Raw genomic sequence first — 18,513 nt, 5'->3', positions numbered from 1 at the left:
AAACTATGTTGATTCTGATAGTGATTATTAGGGAATCCAATCCCGAGCCAAAATTCTGATCCCGGGATTTCGGGATGACAATTTGACAATCTCGGGATCCCGGGATTGGCATTTTTTCCATTGTTAATACAAAATTTTTATATTTACAAATAACATTGATAAAATCGGTCAAAAATAAATCTAGTATAATTTATACAACATTTATTGTTAATATCGTATACGTTCAATCTTGGAAATACATAAGTTTGATGGAGTAAATAATATTGTAATATAAATAATAATGTGAATTTAACATGAGATGGCCGTTTCTGATAGTAAAGACTTAAAGAATGGGTTAGCGAGATTTTAAATAGTAAAGCAAATCATGATGTACTTATGGCCTTTCTGCTTCATAAATCTAATTAGTCAGTCAAATATGAAACTGCCGTAAAACGTATGAGATCATGGTGGAATTACTTTGTTAATAGTGCGACGCATTGTTTTTTTCCAATCTTTCTCATTTTTATTAATTTATGTGAAAAAATAAAATAAATCGGCAACTTGCACATCGGTATAAATGAACAAACTTCATTCAAACTCAGTTTATTTCTAATGTAGTTATTTGTTATTTAAAGTACTTTTTCTGTTATATTTTCGTTTTTATTTTATTTTCCATAAAAATAAAAAAAAAATCAATCCCGAAAGTTTCGGGATTATGTTTATCAATTCCGGGATTCATATGTATCGAAAATAGCTTGGGATCCCGGGATTGGAATACCTGGTGACTATCGTGACGATAATTATTAAGAAGTATTAAAGAAATACAGATTAACAATTGGCTTAGTATTGTATTTGTATTTTGGGAAATTATCATATTATGTTCATCATCCTTTGTTCTGCAATACAAATTACGGACTTGATGTGGAAACCCATCATACGAGATAATTATTTATTGAAGTAAGAGAACACTGTTCTCAGATTATATACATGCGAACGTCTCATACAGGGAATTGAAATACCTAACGGGTGTGGAGTAACAGGCAACCGATCTCGAGTGTGGAAGAATGTGGGATAAACTTAATCACGTGTTAAGAATACGCGTGTCCTTCATTCTGATAACTGATCTCGGTTTATGGACTGACGCTTATTCAAATAAGGTTGCAATACACACTATTGCACGTCTATAATGTGTGGTTCATTTTCGTATGCACTCACACATTCATAACCCTGCATCAAAAATGTTGTGTATTGTGGTATTCATAGCCTATCGTAATTCTATTTATTAATATGTTCTGTGGTCTCGTACTACAATGCGTAAGGTACTGGCTTCTAATCCGAGGTCTCCGAGTTAGTTTCCCGGTGAGGTCACATTGCATCTTTGTGAATTTCTCAAAGCCTGGGTGCTTTTGTGATTGTTCCACTGTCATTGCATGTTGTAGTATTAAAAAGGGGGAAAAGGGGTTGGAAGCCGTTTTAAGTATGTCATAAAGGGTCTGGTTTAAAAATAAGATGAGATTTTAATTGAAAATTAAAAATGTTTGCCGTTTTTCCGTCCAATCTCTGGCATCATTATTATACCAAGACGTGGCTGATGCTGCACTCAATTGGATGGTAGGTATAGATCTGGCAAACATGTGGTTCTCTAAAATCGGCGCCCTTTTATGCCGTTGATGTATCTTGGGAGACTGGATTTCCGGAAGAAACGTTTCAAAAACACTGGTTCTTGATTTAAAAAAATCCCTGTTTGTAAAACTGCAGAATGCACCTCAGACATATTGTCGAGAGTCGTTTCTTTATCAGGAACTTTGGATAATTAACTGGTTGGTTTTGTACTAACTCTGTTCAACATATACGAAACACTCGGCACCAAAACTACATTTCGAATGCATCAAATTCCTTCCTCTCCCTATCTATTCTCTGCTTCTCTCAGTATAGAGTGCCCCCAGGAAGCTCCTGCATATGGTTGATCCAGCGCGCCGACGCTATTTCTCTATAATAATAAATGTCCAACATACTTTCAAAATGTGTCTCAGACATATTAATGTCGACTGCCGTTCCTTTATCTGGAATCTCTGGATGATTGACTGGTGATGTGCTCTGTCTGAAAAGTACGAAGCGTTTTGCGCCCACACCACGTAATTTTGAAGACATTAATTGTCTTCAGGTTCCTTGCTTTCGGGGTCCATGAGTCGACACCGTATAAAAATATGAAGAACACTAATATTAATACTATCGACTAAATATATATCATAATATACGATAAAGCAATGGGCTATTAAGAAAGCTAAGTTGATCATTCAAGATCTGGTGTCATGTAAGAATAGTATTTAATATTAATTGTTTAACTAATACCTCATTAATAATATCTCATTATAGTTAACACTCCAGTAATTTCCAATTCGTTACCATTGTTCCCAGAATGGACGATTTTATACCTCTTGAGTGTAGTATTTTTATTGTTTATAATTATTAATGATCTATTATTAGGTTTTGACGATTATGTTATGCTTATCGATTGTATTATTATTGATAAGGTAGGGTGTTTTTTTACAAACACTTCAACTATTCATAATTTGTTTATTATAATATAGTTGTTTATAGAGTTAATTGGATTCGTTATCAGTGTATATTTGCATTTTGGTGAGTGTACATAGTGCCAGAAGATGCCGAAAGTCGAAACCCGGGTCGCAAAAAACGACTCAAATGGAATAGTACAAAACTTAAATCCATTAGAATTTGAGAACACTAATGTTTGTACAAGTATCATTTTCGTGTCTATTAAAATTCCTTGATCCTTCCATATTATAGTGGTAATATACAACGTGTCATCCCATTTTTCGCAATTTACGTGTGCTTTCTTATTTCCGCTTTACATCCGTCTTTTCCACTTATAGTCAATCCCAGATACAAATACCTAAGTCACATACCTACTTGTTAAGTTAATTTTAAGAATGGAAAAATATATATTTGATAATGAATGCTTAAAATCTCAACAGTTTGTTCAATCTATATTAAATTTCAAGGATGAGACAAAGAAAAAGTAAATATTATGGAAACTATCAAACACCCACACTCTAGAATTCAGATATTCATATAACATGGTGGGCGGCAAGCAGATTTAATTTGTATTTCTGAAAATTCTATTTTACGTTGATTTCCATTCCCTGGTAACTACTTCACTGTCATTCATTAAGTCACTGTATGCCATACAACAGTTGTATGGTAAGTATCACAACTCAATAAAATTACATTACTGTCTTGTAAGTTACTTAAGATGTTGAGTAAAACGCTCTTTTAAAATTATGAGATAGGATTTGAAAAAAAATACTAAGAATAATAATTTTTAAATTCTTCTCGAATTTTAAATCTCGTAAAAATAATATTAAACGTAGTGATTATGTACTTTAATAATGTTAACGTACTATCAATTTGTGAAAGAAAATTATAATATTATAAATAAACCCGAACCAAAAACGATCTTTATCAACGACACTTAAATCGAGCGAGTCAACAATTATGTCTACCTTGGATACAAATGTCAATTAACGGAGGTATATAAATGACGGGAATGGGACGACTGGTCTCCGTACAATTAGACGCCGCACTGTCGTAGACACGTATACAGAACGTAGACGAGGTATTTTAATCAGTTTCTATCTAATACTTAGTAGTTTTAATTCATTTTACTCTTAACATAATGTATTCTTTATCGCGGATTGAGAATTACCATGCTTAAGGCTTTGTATAAAATAAAAAACTCTTTTTTCGTTGGAACTTAAACATATGCACGATAAAATCATTGTTTACGTCTACATATTTACATTCTCACCAACTATTTAATAATAATATAATCATTTAAGAAATATAAATAATAATATTATAAAGTACCTATAAGTACCTAACGTCTATTTATTTTCGAATTCCGTGCCGTCCAGTTGTCCGGTGCCAAATCGTCCTAGACCCTAAATGACGAGATTGATTGCAGCATAAATTTGGCATATAATACATTTGGGCGCCTGAATAGTGCCTTCAAATGTGTCCTCTCGTTGTGTCTTAAGAGTAAAGTGTTCAATCAATGTGTGCTAGAGTATACGTTTCATAACTTTGCACTTTTACTACACTGATACGTCTCTTTGCCTGATTATCCCGCATAAAAGTAGATCAAATGATATTCACGTCTTGTATTAATATATGATGTAGTAATTAATAAATATATAGATAATAATATTATATGTATAAAAAATATTTTTAGAATATATTACATCATTGTCACCCTAGAGCCGGAGTGCAAAGTTTTGAAGCGTTTCTCTACCAGTGCTCATGTACGCGTGTGAAACATGGACTCTAAATTTAAGAGGAATACACAAATTCCGTGTAGTTTAAGACGAAAAGACCACAAAATGGATAAGGAAGTAGATAAGAGTACGCAAATGTGGTAGATGTCACTAAGCAGATGAAATGGTAATGGGCTGGACATGTCGCTCGGCGACGTCCTAAATCCCGCTGGATAAACGAACTTTTAAAGTTCAGTAGACTTGCGTGGAAGCGAAGAATTAGGGACCGAGAAGAGTGGAAAGTGCTAGGGGAGACCTTCATACAGCAGTGGAACGAATCCGACTTTATTCAAATTCAAATTCATCCACTTAAATATCCTCAGCTGATACATAATATAATCATAACTTACTTTATACTATCACACCCCAGCATCGGGGTATAGATCAAGTACAAGGTCACGCCGCTTCTCTCGATCCATCGCCATATTATTTCACGCCCCTCACGATATGAGCCCTGCGCATATTCTATTATATACACAAGACTGCTTTCGGCTACTACGGCAGCTATCTAGGGTAGGTTCGTATTGAAGTATTAGCACTTATTGCTATGTTTTAACAACACCTTTCTTGGTTGTACTAAATTTTAAAGCGATATAGACAGTTATGACTGTTTAGACGGCCAACTTATTGTTATTTGTTAAGTGCTAATACTTTAATACAAGCCTACCATAGATAGCTACCGTAGCGGCCGAAAGCAGTCTTGAGTATAGATTAAATGCGCTGAAGTGCGTAGATTGTTTTGGTTTATACACAATATAATTTCGAAAAACCTTAAATACAGCCTTATCGAGAAAAAAAATTGAGAAAAACGTTAAACCAAGTAATTTTCTACCAGGGAAGGTCACTAAACTACCAACTTGAAGTAACTGTACTATACGTTAATTCAGTATTGGATAACTTAACAAAATATTCGTATGTACACGTACTGGCATTTTAGTCTCTTTACAGAGTTAGTGAGATTGTTTTTTTTTTATATATTTTCTTATGCCCAATTTTACAGTGGTTGAAAATCCTTCAAGTGCATGTTCAGAAACATCACGTCGGCTTCCAACATCGATTTTCCATACACCATGCCTATTATTGGGGCAGTCCAGACTCTATCTATGAGCTGCATTTTCATTTTAGTATTCGCCCGACTGCCAAGCGCCGCGGACGTGTAGTCTCTATGTCGCGAACGCGCAGTGATCTCGATATTAATAACATTACGTGCAAACAAAAATAAATAATTAAAAAAGTTTATTTGTGATAAAAAAAAATCATTTGAAGACCTGTGATTGTTTTATTCGTATCGAAGCGAATATTTTTTTATTTTGTGAAGTTTTTCGAAAAACTTTTCGAGAATCTTAAAGTGTTGTTAATTTGACAGTTGTTTTGATTAACGTGGATTAAGAAATTCAACATAAGGTATGTATTCAAAAATAATTCATTAATTATAGTTAAGGAGGTTAGACTCAGAAGCGGAGGGTGGAGGTAGGCTGTTAATATCCGCCATAAATAGTACACATAAAATTTTGTTAGTCATACGCACCTATTTGTTTTTTATTGAACATAGACTACAATTTTATTTACAGATGGTGTTGGTTAGTTTTAAAAAATCAATTAAACCCTGCCTAAACTAAGCCATAATAGTTTTGGTACACTTTGGGCAATACGACAAAATTTTGCACACTTTTTCATTCATACTTATTTAGTTTCTTTGGATTGATAATAAATATTATTACACATATATTGTTGGTTATTTTTTTTTTTTAAATTCGTTAAACCGTGTCTAAACCAAACTTTAATAGATAAAATATTCAAAGTTATGTGTGATTTAATAGCATAGTTTTAGATATTTTATAGATAGACGATTATTTTTTGACTATGATCTATTATGGCTTAGTTTTCGCAGGGTTTAATTGAATTTTAAAAACTAACCATTACCATCTACACATTGTAGCCACAGTTAAATGAAAACAAATTCGTCTCTGACAATGTTTAGTATGCACTATTTACGTCAGATCTTAACAACCTACCTCCACCCTTCGCCACTGGGTTAGAGCATAGCAGAAACAAGTGAAATTAAATTTAAAAAATATGTAATAATTGTATTGTCTAAAATATATCAGGAGTTTTTTTTTTATTTTGGTTTGTGATTTTGTCTTTTATAACAACAAATTTTACATAATGTTAAAAATATTTAAATTGTAAAATACATAATTTTAGGTTTGGTATTGAATCCAATTTAAAATATCCGTTAGCATGAAACCGGTCTTGGGTAATAATGTAATATTTGTGGAATAAGTACTATAGAATTATAACTAAACACTACTTGTTATTACCACGTTTTTATTAGCTCGTATTCTTGTTTGTCCGGTACAGATTTTTTCTTGTGTGTCCAGTATAATTTTTTTCTCGTTTGTCCAAGATTTGTATTGGACGATTGCAGATTTTTAACTAACTTCCCGACTAGCTAGACATTTGAAACTTTTAGAATTTATCAGAACACGACGACAATGCATTTTTTAAATACTTTTAGCCATCTTTAAGTAGAATTAAATTCATTTTTAGTTAATTCCTTTTTGTATGAAAAGTTATTTCGACACCATTATTGGTTGCTAAGGGTCTGGGGTCATAGCAACTAAATTATTAATATATACGTGCTTTACTATGGAAATCAATATGACATGTAAAAATGACATTTCAATATTATTTCTATCAAGTACAATTTTTTTTATCGTTTAAGCTAATCAAGTTTATATGATTCAACAGAAAATTTAAAAACATGGTATATAAAAAGTTCTTTTTATCTTGTAATTATTTTTAATAATAATAATAGGAAAAAATGTAATTATCTTAATATTATTCTTTATTAAATATTTAAATGGCAGGAGTATTGCATTTGTTTCTGTTGTACTCTTATCCTATATTAAATATATGTTTCTAAATAATATATTAAATAGAACCTTTTATGGAAAACATATGTATTAGCTTGGCATATTGGTATTGATTCATTGTAGTTATAATTAACAGCTGATGATAACTATTACTATAAAAAAACATTCACAAATAGAACATGAACTAGTTAATTTGGGGTTCTCTATTGTACTAATTGTCAGTGATCGATGGAAATACATTATATAAATTAGATAGATCGATTGAAAATGCGTCAACTTTTAGTGTGTCATTGATGTTTATAGTTTTAGCATGATTCCTCCCTTATGTATGTACAAATAAAATAGTGTTTATCATCATATAGGTATTTGGCATTTTTTGATTCTTTAGAATTCGCTTAAATTCCCTAGAAAACTTTCTTCTAGTATTTTTATATAGAAACACTCCATCTATTTATTACAACGTTTTTCTTAGCTCGTATTCTTATTTGTCCGGTGGTTGTTTGTCCGGTACTAATATTGCAATCGATTTTTAACTAACTTCCCGACTAGCTAGACATTTGAAACTTTTACAATATATCAGAACACGATGCCAATGCATTTTTTTAATACTTTTAGCCATATTTAGGTAAAATTGAATTCATTTTCAGTTAATTCTGTTTTGTATTAAACGTTATTTCGACACCATTATTTGTTGCTAGGGCTCTGGAGTCCTAGCAATTAAATTATTAATATATACGTGCGTTACTATGGAAATCAATATGACATGTCAAGTACAATTTTTTTTGATCGCTTAAGCTAGTCAAGTTTATATTGTTCAACAGAAAATTTAAAAACGTTGTATATAAAAAGTTCTTTTTATCTTGTAATTATTACCTATTAAATCTATAAACGTAAGTAAACAATTTTATTATTCAATTTAATATTACACAATTTCAAAAATGCAATTCATTATTGAACAGACGATGTACAATGCAATATGAAATCTTGTGCATTACCTGTTCATTGAATTTAAAAAAAAATGGTGATCTTTACACTTTAACTTGTAGAGATTTTTACGTCACACTATAAGAATGAAGGAAAAATATTGTGCTATCAAATAACAATATTAAACGGAATTCGAGATAACATCAATACATAGTTTTTATTAAGTTTTTACGTGATTAGTAATGATGGAGATTATTATTTAGTAAAGCTCATTGGCTGGAGTTCAATAGGTTTCTAATACGCACTAATTGGCGTATGTCTAAATGTTCCAAACTATGTATGTTATATTTATAATTTAGTAACTCGTTTTGGGTACCTAAGGGCTCAGATACACAGCACTGCAGTTACAGTGAGTCGACGAAGGTCTTAATTGATTCCAAATGCTTCCGATTAGAATACAGCGCTCGAAATGGAAAAATTTACGAACCGGAGCGCTCGACAAATTTTCTGAAGATATTTACATAGTCATCAAATCGTATGTGTATTTTATAAAAATAAGTGTCAGATTTTCTATTCTATGGCCTATCTAGCTCAGATGGTCAACATATTTTTTCCACGAGACGGAGCGATAATTTTACAAATTTCACGAGCCGGAACGGCGCTCCGGTGCGTTCCGTTCCATTTCGAGCCCTGTTAGAATATCTAGTAAGATAAAACGATAAACGATATTCAAATAGGATAATTTGGAATCAAGTAAGACCAGCGTCGACGTGCTGTGTGTCTGAGCCCTAACTTGTTGAAATAGAAAAATAAGGTTTTTTTAAATTATGTACTTATATAATGTTGGCCTCTCTTTAGTATGCGTTGCTTTTATGAAATGCTTCAATACTAGATTTGCCGCTTCATAACTTTGCACTCCAGCTCTAGGATGAAAATAATGTAATATATTCCAAAAATATATTTTTTACAGATATTATATTATATTTAGTTTTGTATTACTACACATATTAATACAAGTGAATATCATTTGATTTCATTTTATGCGAGGTAATCAGGCAAAGAGTCGTATCAGTGTAGTAAAAAGTGTCAAAAATGTGCAAAGTTGTAAAACGTACCTATACTCTACTCTGCAATAATAAAATATATCACATTAAGGTATATTTGGATAAAAGTTTCTAACTCGATTTAATCAAAACTAATACTTAAATCAAACTATCAGTAAGTAAAAATAAATTAGGCTGACAATATTAAGTACTATTTAAATTTGCCCCAAAGTAATTTTGTACACATATTAATACAATTAGTGAATATCATTATTTGATCTAATTTTATGCGAAGTAATCAGGCAAAGAGGTGTATCAGTGTAGTAAAAAGTGGAAAAAGGTTAAAAAAAAGTATACTCTATTCTGCAATAATAAATAATAAAACTATTTAAGATGTATTGGTACTCGTATTAAAGATTCTAACTCGATTTAATCAAAACTAATAAATCAAACTATCAATAAGTAAAAATAAATTAGGGTGAAAATATTATATTTTATTCAATTAAATAGATCCCTATGTAATTTTTGCTGCTTTTAGAGATTCGCACCAGAATATGCACATAACTAACCAATGCCATAAAATGATTGAGCTATGTGAGGTTTATTATACCTACAAGTAAAACTACGTAAATTTAATATCATGTTAGTCCTGGAGTAAAACACAATATTGCGACTGGTTTGAACTGGTCAAAGGAATATTATAAACTGCCAACAGGCAACACAGGTACCTTAATAAACTATTTTGATTACCTAGTATTTTGAGTATGCTGTGTACGATACGTAATGTTTTATATTTTAATAATCAGCATTTAATTGTTGATATTATGAAATATGGTTTATTTTGATAAATGTTATTAATAATTATTAAGTTACTTGATTATTTTTATAAATAGATATTTTATATAACACACTAAAAACTTATCATAATGAATTTATTATAGAAGTATGCACAGGCAAAAAATGTGATTATACATACATTGTTATCAGTCATCACATTTTTAAATATTATTCCTTTTACATTATGTTTTATGATAAGATTTTTTTCGTTTATCTCTTGCTCTAAGTAAACTTTATTCTTATATTATGTTATTTTACACTATACAAAAAATAATAAAAAATAAACAAAATGAAAATCGCTATAAAGATTATTTATATTATTATTAAAATATGTTGCAATTACAAAATTAATTTCTTTTATTTTCTTAACTGTCAATTCATGGTGAAACTGCATTGCATTGTTGTTTTTATTTAATAAAACGCAATTTTTTGTAGTACTTATTCCACTTTTAATCAATAGACTAGGACCGGTTTGTAACCAACCGTGTTTGAAACCGTGTTGAAAATGTCCCTCTGAGGCGGACGAAACCGGTCCTAATCTATTGATTAAAAGTGGAATAAGTACAACAAAAAATTGCGTTTTATTAAATAAAAACAACATTACAAAATTAGTAAATTTATAATACCTACCTATTATCATATTTTAAGTCATGTTTGTTTTATTAATGGTCGTTACCGTGGCAAGAAATTTAAACAGTGATGAGGAATCCGTATGTGCCCTCATAATGATTTTCTGCGGTCCGGTATAAAGGCTTAATTACACCACCAGATTCAACCAGATCTAACGATACACGCCAACCGTCGTGAGCAATCGTCAATACACTATAAACAATTACACGTAACGATTCGATCGTGTTGATCCTTGTTTCTGATTGGTTTACGATAAACGTAGTGTTGCTAATATTAAAAATATGGTTATCTATTTCTTTTATTCAACGAATAATTCACAAGATTTAAGAATGTAATATTCTAATTATTATTGAACATACATAATTATGAAAACACTCATGAGAAGATTCAGCATGGCAGTCGTAGCATAGTATTAATGCACAGGGCGCGAAACCCAAGAGACGCTGGTTCGATTCCAGCCGGGTGCCTTACTTTTTTCGAAAAAGATTTTTTCTATTGGCTATATTTTCTCATGAGTTTTTTTTTTCAGAATTATGAATGTTTAAAAATATAGATTTACCAAAACTTATTTCTTCGGTAGATTGAAGGTGGCTATACTAAATAGTTTTCCCTCACATTTTGACGTCAAAACTCAGCAGTCAGAGAGAGCTAACTATATGGTCTGTATGTTTTATACATCTGCAATTTTCTCAAAGAGCTTATCTTTTCAATTGTTTTTTGAATACACCGAATTTTAATGTTCCACACTAAGTCTCTTGTGTGAACAAATTCAATAAGGAGTGTCCTTGTGCGCTAGTCCACACGTGTCTTTGATTTTTTGTCATCTTATGATAGTTAGGATAGTGCTGAACAGAGAGATGTTGATGGTTGAATAATTGATGTATACTGAACTACGGCGATGCGAACCGCAAAGCGGGTGGTAACATCTGATATTTTTGTATGATTTCGGCAATCTTCGATAGGATTGTGGGCGAATCATGCACAAAACATAGGAATTGTTCGACATTTCTGCTAATGTAAATTTTAAGCTTTACACAAAACGAAAACAAAATATTTAATATATATAAATGGAAAATGAATGCATCATATTATTATACTCGCCATAGATAGGTAAAATACACGAAAAAAGCAAAATATTTCATCTCTGTTCTGGCAGAACACACTAACTGGAGAATACTAGTTTTGAGTAATTTGACTTTCAAGTTGTTAAAATGTTTGAAAAGGTCTATCATGTGAGTTTATTAAGTAATCGTAAAAAGGATGACTTTAAAATAAAGACTGTTTATTTATTAAGAAGGTTCCCAGACGGTAAAGTTTGAAATAAGGAACATTTTGGTATAACTAACTCAATATGTCATTTTTTCGAATTAGTGTCTTCTGCCAGAACAGTGACGATTTGTTAGATAAAAGTAAGTTAGAGATAACGGTCTTAACTTTGATTTTAAGGGATCGTTTAAATACTTATAATTGTATAATTAACTATTTCTTTCATTCAACGAATATTTCACAAGATTTAAGAATGTACCATTCTGATTATTGAACATACATAATTTTGAAAAACACATTCTCAAAATTAAATAAAAACTAAATTAAACTAAATAAAAGTAAAAACTAAAAATTAAATAAAATAAAAACTTTTTCAAAATTATATATGTTCAATAATCAGAATGGTACATTCTTAAATCTTGTGAATTATTCGTTGAATAAAAGAAATAGTTAATTATAAATTATTAGCAAGTTCAAGTAAGTTACATCATAAAAAATATTGGAGAAATCCACGACGCCGGTTAGTAATTGAAGTAATAGGTATCTACTTTGATTTAATAAAAACAAAAACCGATTGCCAAAGTAGCTTGATTTAGAAGAACGCTGATGAGTAGGTATTGAAAAGGCCAATAGTTAAAATTTGTCGCAATTAGTATGTCACTGCGTAGCATAGAGGTAAATGCGACGGACGGGGCGTAAACCCACGAAATGCAGGGTTCGATTCTCTGCCGGGGTGGCTTACTTTTTTCAAAAAAGATTTTTTCTATTGGTTATATATTTTCTCAAAAAGTGTTTTTCAAAATTATATATGTTCACTTAGGTATAATCTTATTGAACGGAAAATGGGAGATTCGAGAAATAAATTAGATTATATTGTTTGTCAAATAATATGAATGCAATATGAATGTGCGATGCATTTATAAGTATTTCGTATTTAATTAAAAAGGTGGGACTTCACTGGCTTTAAACACTCAAAGGTAGCATCTGACATTATTTATCTCACTAAGTCATATTATTTTGTGAGCGTAGTAAAAGAAATTATAAATCGTCAAAGTACAATAATATTTAAATTATAGATTTGAAAAGATTTATTCTTGTAACACAATACAAAAGCGTTTTCATAGGTTGGTAATAGATTGTGTTATATTTTCGTTAAGTTACCTAGGTTTTTAGTGGAATTTTGGTTGTCATACCATTTTCAATATTATGCAGCATTAAGTAAGTGTGTTACTTACAAAAAGTTTTAAACCTGAACATCTAATCATTTAAAATATTTTAGAATGCATATTAACCTCAGAAATATTTAAAAACAGGTTGAATTGAATTTTAAAAACTAACCAGCACCATCTGAAAATTATATTTTCAGTTAAATGAAAACAAATAAAGGTACTATTGTAGTAGATTTTTGGGTTCCCACCGTGTTTCCTTCTTTACTCGACGTTTCGGGCTCGTTGCAGAAGCCATTATCAAGAGATGATATGTTTTATGATGAAAATGTAGTGTAGGTATGTGAATGTAAACGTTGCTTTAAGAATGTCAAAAGGAATCCGATTAGCTAAGAGCAAACGTTGCTCAGAGTAATATGTCAATCGTTACGACCAGGGATACCGGCTCGAATATTGGATTTTGCTGATAGTGCCGGAAGCCATGACGTTTTTAACCGGAATCCATCATCCTTATTAATATTTTCAGGGTTTATATGGATTTCAAACTATGGATTTCAGAAGAAGGACACACGGTGGAAACCCAAAAATCTACTACGATAAAAAACAACCGTGAAAGCCTCAAACATTAAATAAAGATACTGTTCGGTTATCAGGATTACAGCGGAAAACACATTTTGAAAATATCCGATATACTGGATTATTTGTTAGTTTGGGTTAGTTTAGGTTAGGTTAGGTTTGGTTAGGTTAGGTAACCTAACAAATAATTCAGTTTATCGGCTATTTTCAAAATGTGTTTTCCGCTGTATTGCTGATAACCGAACAGTATCCAAATAAATATTACTGACAAATTTTAGTGTGCACTATTGTCGAATCTTAACAGCCTATCTCCTCCTTTTGCCACCGATGCATTGTGAGATTTTCGTTTAAGTATAATTATATTTTTTTTTTTTTAAATTTTAAAATGTTTTAATATATTTCATTTCAGTCTTTAATTAAAGATGGCATTGCAGCGATAGAATACAAAGAGTATTTGTCTGAGTTAAATTTAATATACCTATCTGCAGAAAAATACAATATCATATATTTTTTTCTTATTCATTCGAGCATAAACATTTCAGAAACAATACCAGATTAATTAATATCTTAGAAGGCATATTAACGTAATTAGTACGTTCAGCTCAGTTGTCGTATTTTTATTAAATTGTCAGAAATGGAAGAATTTCCATACTTGTTAACGGCCCATATTATGCCCAACGTAGGTAAAAATGGAGACTTTATGGTATTTTAAGAGCATAACCCTATACATTCCTTAAACGTTGTAGATAATCTATTTACTTATTTAATTTTGAAGACTTATTATCCTTTATATTTATTTTAAACATTTGATGACTGCATAAAGTATTTTTATTACATAAAATAGTATTTTTTTAAACCTCTCGATCTAATGTTTTAGAATATAGTCATATTTCAGTACATCCATGTGCAGTGGTGTAAAGATTTTTTCGATTTATTAATTTTTAAACGTATTCACAACACCATTACTAAAATTTATGTTATCATTATATTATTATTATAGTTAAATATTTACGATAAAAAAATATATATTATAATCTCTGTGATCCCAAATTCGAGAAGAATTAGGCATTTTATTATTCAAAAATGGGCACGATTAACAAATTTGAAGATAATTCTAAAGATACTGATTATAAGCTATGTCTTTTACCATTTAAATGTAATAAACATCCTACAAATAATGATTGTTTTATTATAATTATTGACCTAGGTAGTATTTTTTTGAAACACGCCATTTTTATTGGCATTTCCCAGTAGTTAAGCTACAACATACGGTCGTAGCCATAAAATGACAAACGATAAATGAAGTAGGGAGTAACATCATGTTATCGCGCGTATTTGAACATGTACCGTTTTTAACAAACGCTTTTTTTCGGTGAAGTACATGTTCATATATGATACGGCGAACTGCATACGTACAAGTTTCCGGACACGTAGATGGTCAGACCAAATCAAGAGTGCAACATTGACAGACCGCTAAATGTCGAGAGGGATGGAGCAAAGTGGTGCAGAAGACTGTCAGAATATGTCATGATCCTCAGTATTAAGGTCCCGATGACAAAGAAGACACTTACGAGTAAAATATTAATATCCCCAAGATAATATATAGTTATGTACACATTTCTCATTTTTATATTTTTTATTGTTGATAAACTCGTAGTTCCATAAACAATTTACTAATATAATATTATAACTAGTATGAAATGATATTTACATGTAAAAATATGAACTGATTCATTTATTTTTATATGTCACACGACATTAGGCACAAAAATATTTGCAGCTCTGTGGAATATAATATAATATATACTTACATATTTTATATCGCGAGTCTGTGAGTTTAAATATAAATAAATTATAATATTTTAAACATATACTTATTTTATTTTTTCATTGAAAACGTCAATTTCATTTAAATAAGTAGTTATTATGATAATATGCCATATTATAACATGTTTTGTATAGTAAAGTGGTTTATAATAAAATTTACATACCTATATTCGAAATAATGACCATGAAAAATAATTCTCATCAAACATAGGCATTATAAACATAACATTCTATTTGACGAATATAATATGAATCGATTTTAGCGACTCGCGTTTGTTCAAAATAATATCTATTTTTATGGAAAAAGAAATTGGCCAATTTGTATGTACTTAATACATTTCTAATAGGTGAACTTTACTTATCTTTTAGAAAGATTTTTATGAAAAAAGCCAATGATGGATTAACAGAGATATTGAGTTTTTTTATACAAGATTTTTGGTTTCGGCTATAGAGCCAAAATATCCCATTGAATTAAATGTGTAAAAATTTTACCTATGTATTTATTCGAAAGATGTAATTAGTTGCAGCTCATTTCGAATTTCAGATTAATTTGTATCTAATTTCACACTTAATGTTTTCTGAAAACCGCATTGAGGTACAAAATCTTTCATTGGTCTTCCATGCCTAAAAAGGTTTAAGTATAAATAATACAAATAATGAGGTTACTGCCAAAAGTTGGTAAGTCTCGAAATCATGTAATGGAGTAATTCCAATTTGAAAGTTGCCCTATAAAATCAGGCATAACGCCAATTTCTTTGTGCTTGATTTTTTTTCTAGCATATAATATATTATTTATATATTATATGCTAGCTATATTTTTCAATGGACGCATAGGTTATAACAGTTTTTTTTAATCGTAGTGTTTTTTTGAAAAAAAAAATCGAAGGTCACAATATATTATTTATGCGATTTTCTCAAAGCCTGTTTGTTTATGATTGTTGTTCTACTTATATTACATACTATCCTACTATTTCACTACAATACTGCCATTAGGCCTGATGGAATGTTGCTAAAAATAATATATTATATGAGAATATAATAAAATACATTCTTTTATAATCAATTAATACAGTTTGAATTTTTTTAAGTATCCTTAGTCGACAGTATTAATTTGTTACAGTACCGATAAAATATATTACCAAGTTTTTCTTAGCTCGTATTCTTGTTTGTCCGGTGGTTGTTTGTCCAGTACAAATCTTGCAATCGATTTTTAATTAACTTCTCGACTAGCTAGACATTTTAAACTTTTAGAATATATCAGAACACGATGCCAATGCATTCTTTTAATACTTTTAGCCATCTTTAAGTAGAATTGAATTCATTTTCAGTTAATTCTGTTTTGTATGGAAAGTTATTTCAGAAAAATCCGTAAAAAGTAAAAGACTATTATTGGTTGCTAAGGAGGTGGTCCTAGCAACTAAATTATTAATAAATACGTGCGTTACTATGGAAATCAAAATGAAATGTCAAAATGATATTTCAGTATTCTATATTTGTTTGTTTGTTTTTGTTTACTTCATATCAAGTACAAGTTTGAGCATATTGAGCATAATAATTCAACAGAAAATTTAAAGACGTTGTGCATAAAAAGTTCTTTTTATCTTGTAATTATTTTTATGAAACTAATATGTATTAATATATTGCGTTTGTTAAACTTTATTATGTGTTTTGGATAGCCTTCGTCAATGCCAATAATTCTTTTCTTTTACCCTAGTTCATATAATTTCATTAAATACTTATCTAATTATAAAGAACAAACTTTGCGGAAAAAAAGTTTGGCAATTATTTTGTGCGTCTTGTGTACCTACTATGTGAACTTAGGAAGTTTGCGGAAATAAGGCTATGTCACTCTGAGAGATGCCTTAGTGAAGTTCGTTTCGCGTTAAGATGCCGGTCTCACAAACTTGACTGTCTAAATCTGCGAATTATGTTTAATATTATTCAAGGCTATATTATACAGCGACTTGTTTACACAAAGATTGTGTAAAATATCAATATCAACGATGATATTATAAACATACTTTGTTAAATCACACGGGATTAGTGCGATTGGGAAAGGTGCCGCATGACATTGTTGCTTATATCTTATATGTGAATATTTAACGCTTTGAATTTTCTGGGCCACACTGGGTGACAATTTTTTTAGGATTGCAGAAATATTATTATTACAACGTTTTTATTAGGTCGTATTCTTATTTGTCCGGTAAAAATCTTGCAATCGATTTTTAACTAACTTTCCGACTAGCCAGACATTTGAAACTTTTAGAATATATCAGAACACGATGCCAATGCATTTTTTTAAAACTTTTAGCCATTTTTACGTAGAATTAAATTCATTTTCAGTTAATTCTGTTTTGTATGAAAAGTTATTTCTGAAGAAATCCGTAATCCAATCCACTATTATTGGTTGCTAGGGTCCTAACAATTAAATTATTAATATATACGCGCGTTACTATGGAAATCAATATTAGTGTCAAAATGACATTTCAGTTTTTTTTCTATCAATTACATTTTTTTTGATCGTTTAAGCTAGTCAAGTCAAATTTATATGATTCAACAGAAAATTTAAAAACGTTGTACTTATATAAAAAGTTTTTTTTATCTAGTAATTATTTTAAGCTTTTATCCTGGCATAAAAAAATGTAAAAATCCATACAAAACTTTTTTTTATCTCTTCCTCTCAAAAATAAGTATTCTTCAGCGTAGCGAGAAATGTTATAATTTAAATTTTACCTATGCTTTCGTCATTTTGTAGAATATTTTAAATGATCACCACCTCTGTAAATTCAATGATGGGTAGTGCCAACGCTAATGTGTTAGTATTTTGAATTATTATTAATTATTATTTATGTTAATTTCAACAGTTTCTACGTGTGTTTACGTTAAAATTACTTCAATAATATCTATAGATAATATTTTGAACAGAGCTCAACCTGCAGACCATAGATAATAGACAACATTAATATAGAAAATACATAGTGCCAACCGCTAAAAACAAAAAAACGCAAGATTTTTACATGAATCGAAAAAGTGTAGGCACGTGGAAAACGATACA

General features: G+C 30.2%; 1 protein-coding gene across 5 annotated transcripts in view; it reads left to right on the top strand.

Annotated features, from left to right (window-relative positions):
• Positions 1-5,438: 5,438 nt before the first annotated feature.
• The window catches only part of Dh44-R2 (Diuretic hormone 44 receptor 2), a 515,631-nt gene continuing 502,556 nt past the window's right edge, over positions 5,439-18,513 (top strand). For all 5 annotated transcript variants that reach the window (XM_085944033.1, XM_085944029.1, XM_085944030.1 and 2 more), the window contains exon 1: positions 5,439-5,717. The gene's annotated coding sequence lies outside the window, so the exon portion shown is untranslated. The remainder of the gene's footprint in view (positions 5,718-18,513) is intronic.

The sequence above is a fragment of the Rhyacophila brunnea genome, unplaced genomic scaffold (genome assembly GCF_057557595.1).
Source record: "Rhyacophila brunnea isolate RB1 unplaced genomic scaffold, BYU_Rbru_1.0 scaffold_16, whole genome shotgun sequence".
Taxonomy (NCBI): domain Eukaryota; kingdom Metazoa; phylum Arthropoda; class Insecta; order Trichoptera; family Rhyacophilidae; genus Rhyacophila; species Rhyacophila brunnea.
Note: the sequence above shows the minus strand (reverse complement) of the source record. Positions and strands in the feature narration are given on the sequence as shown.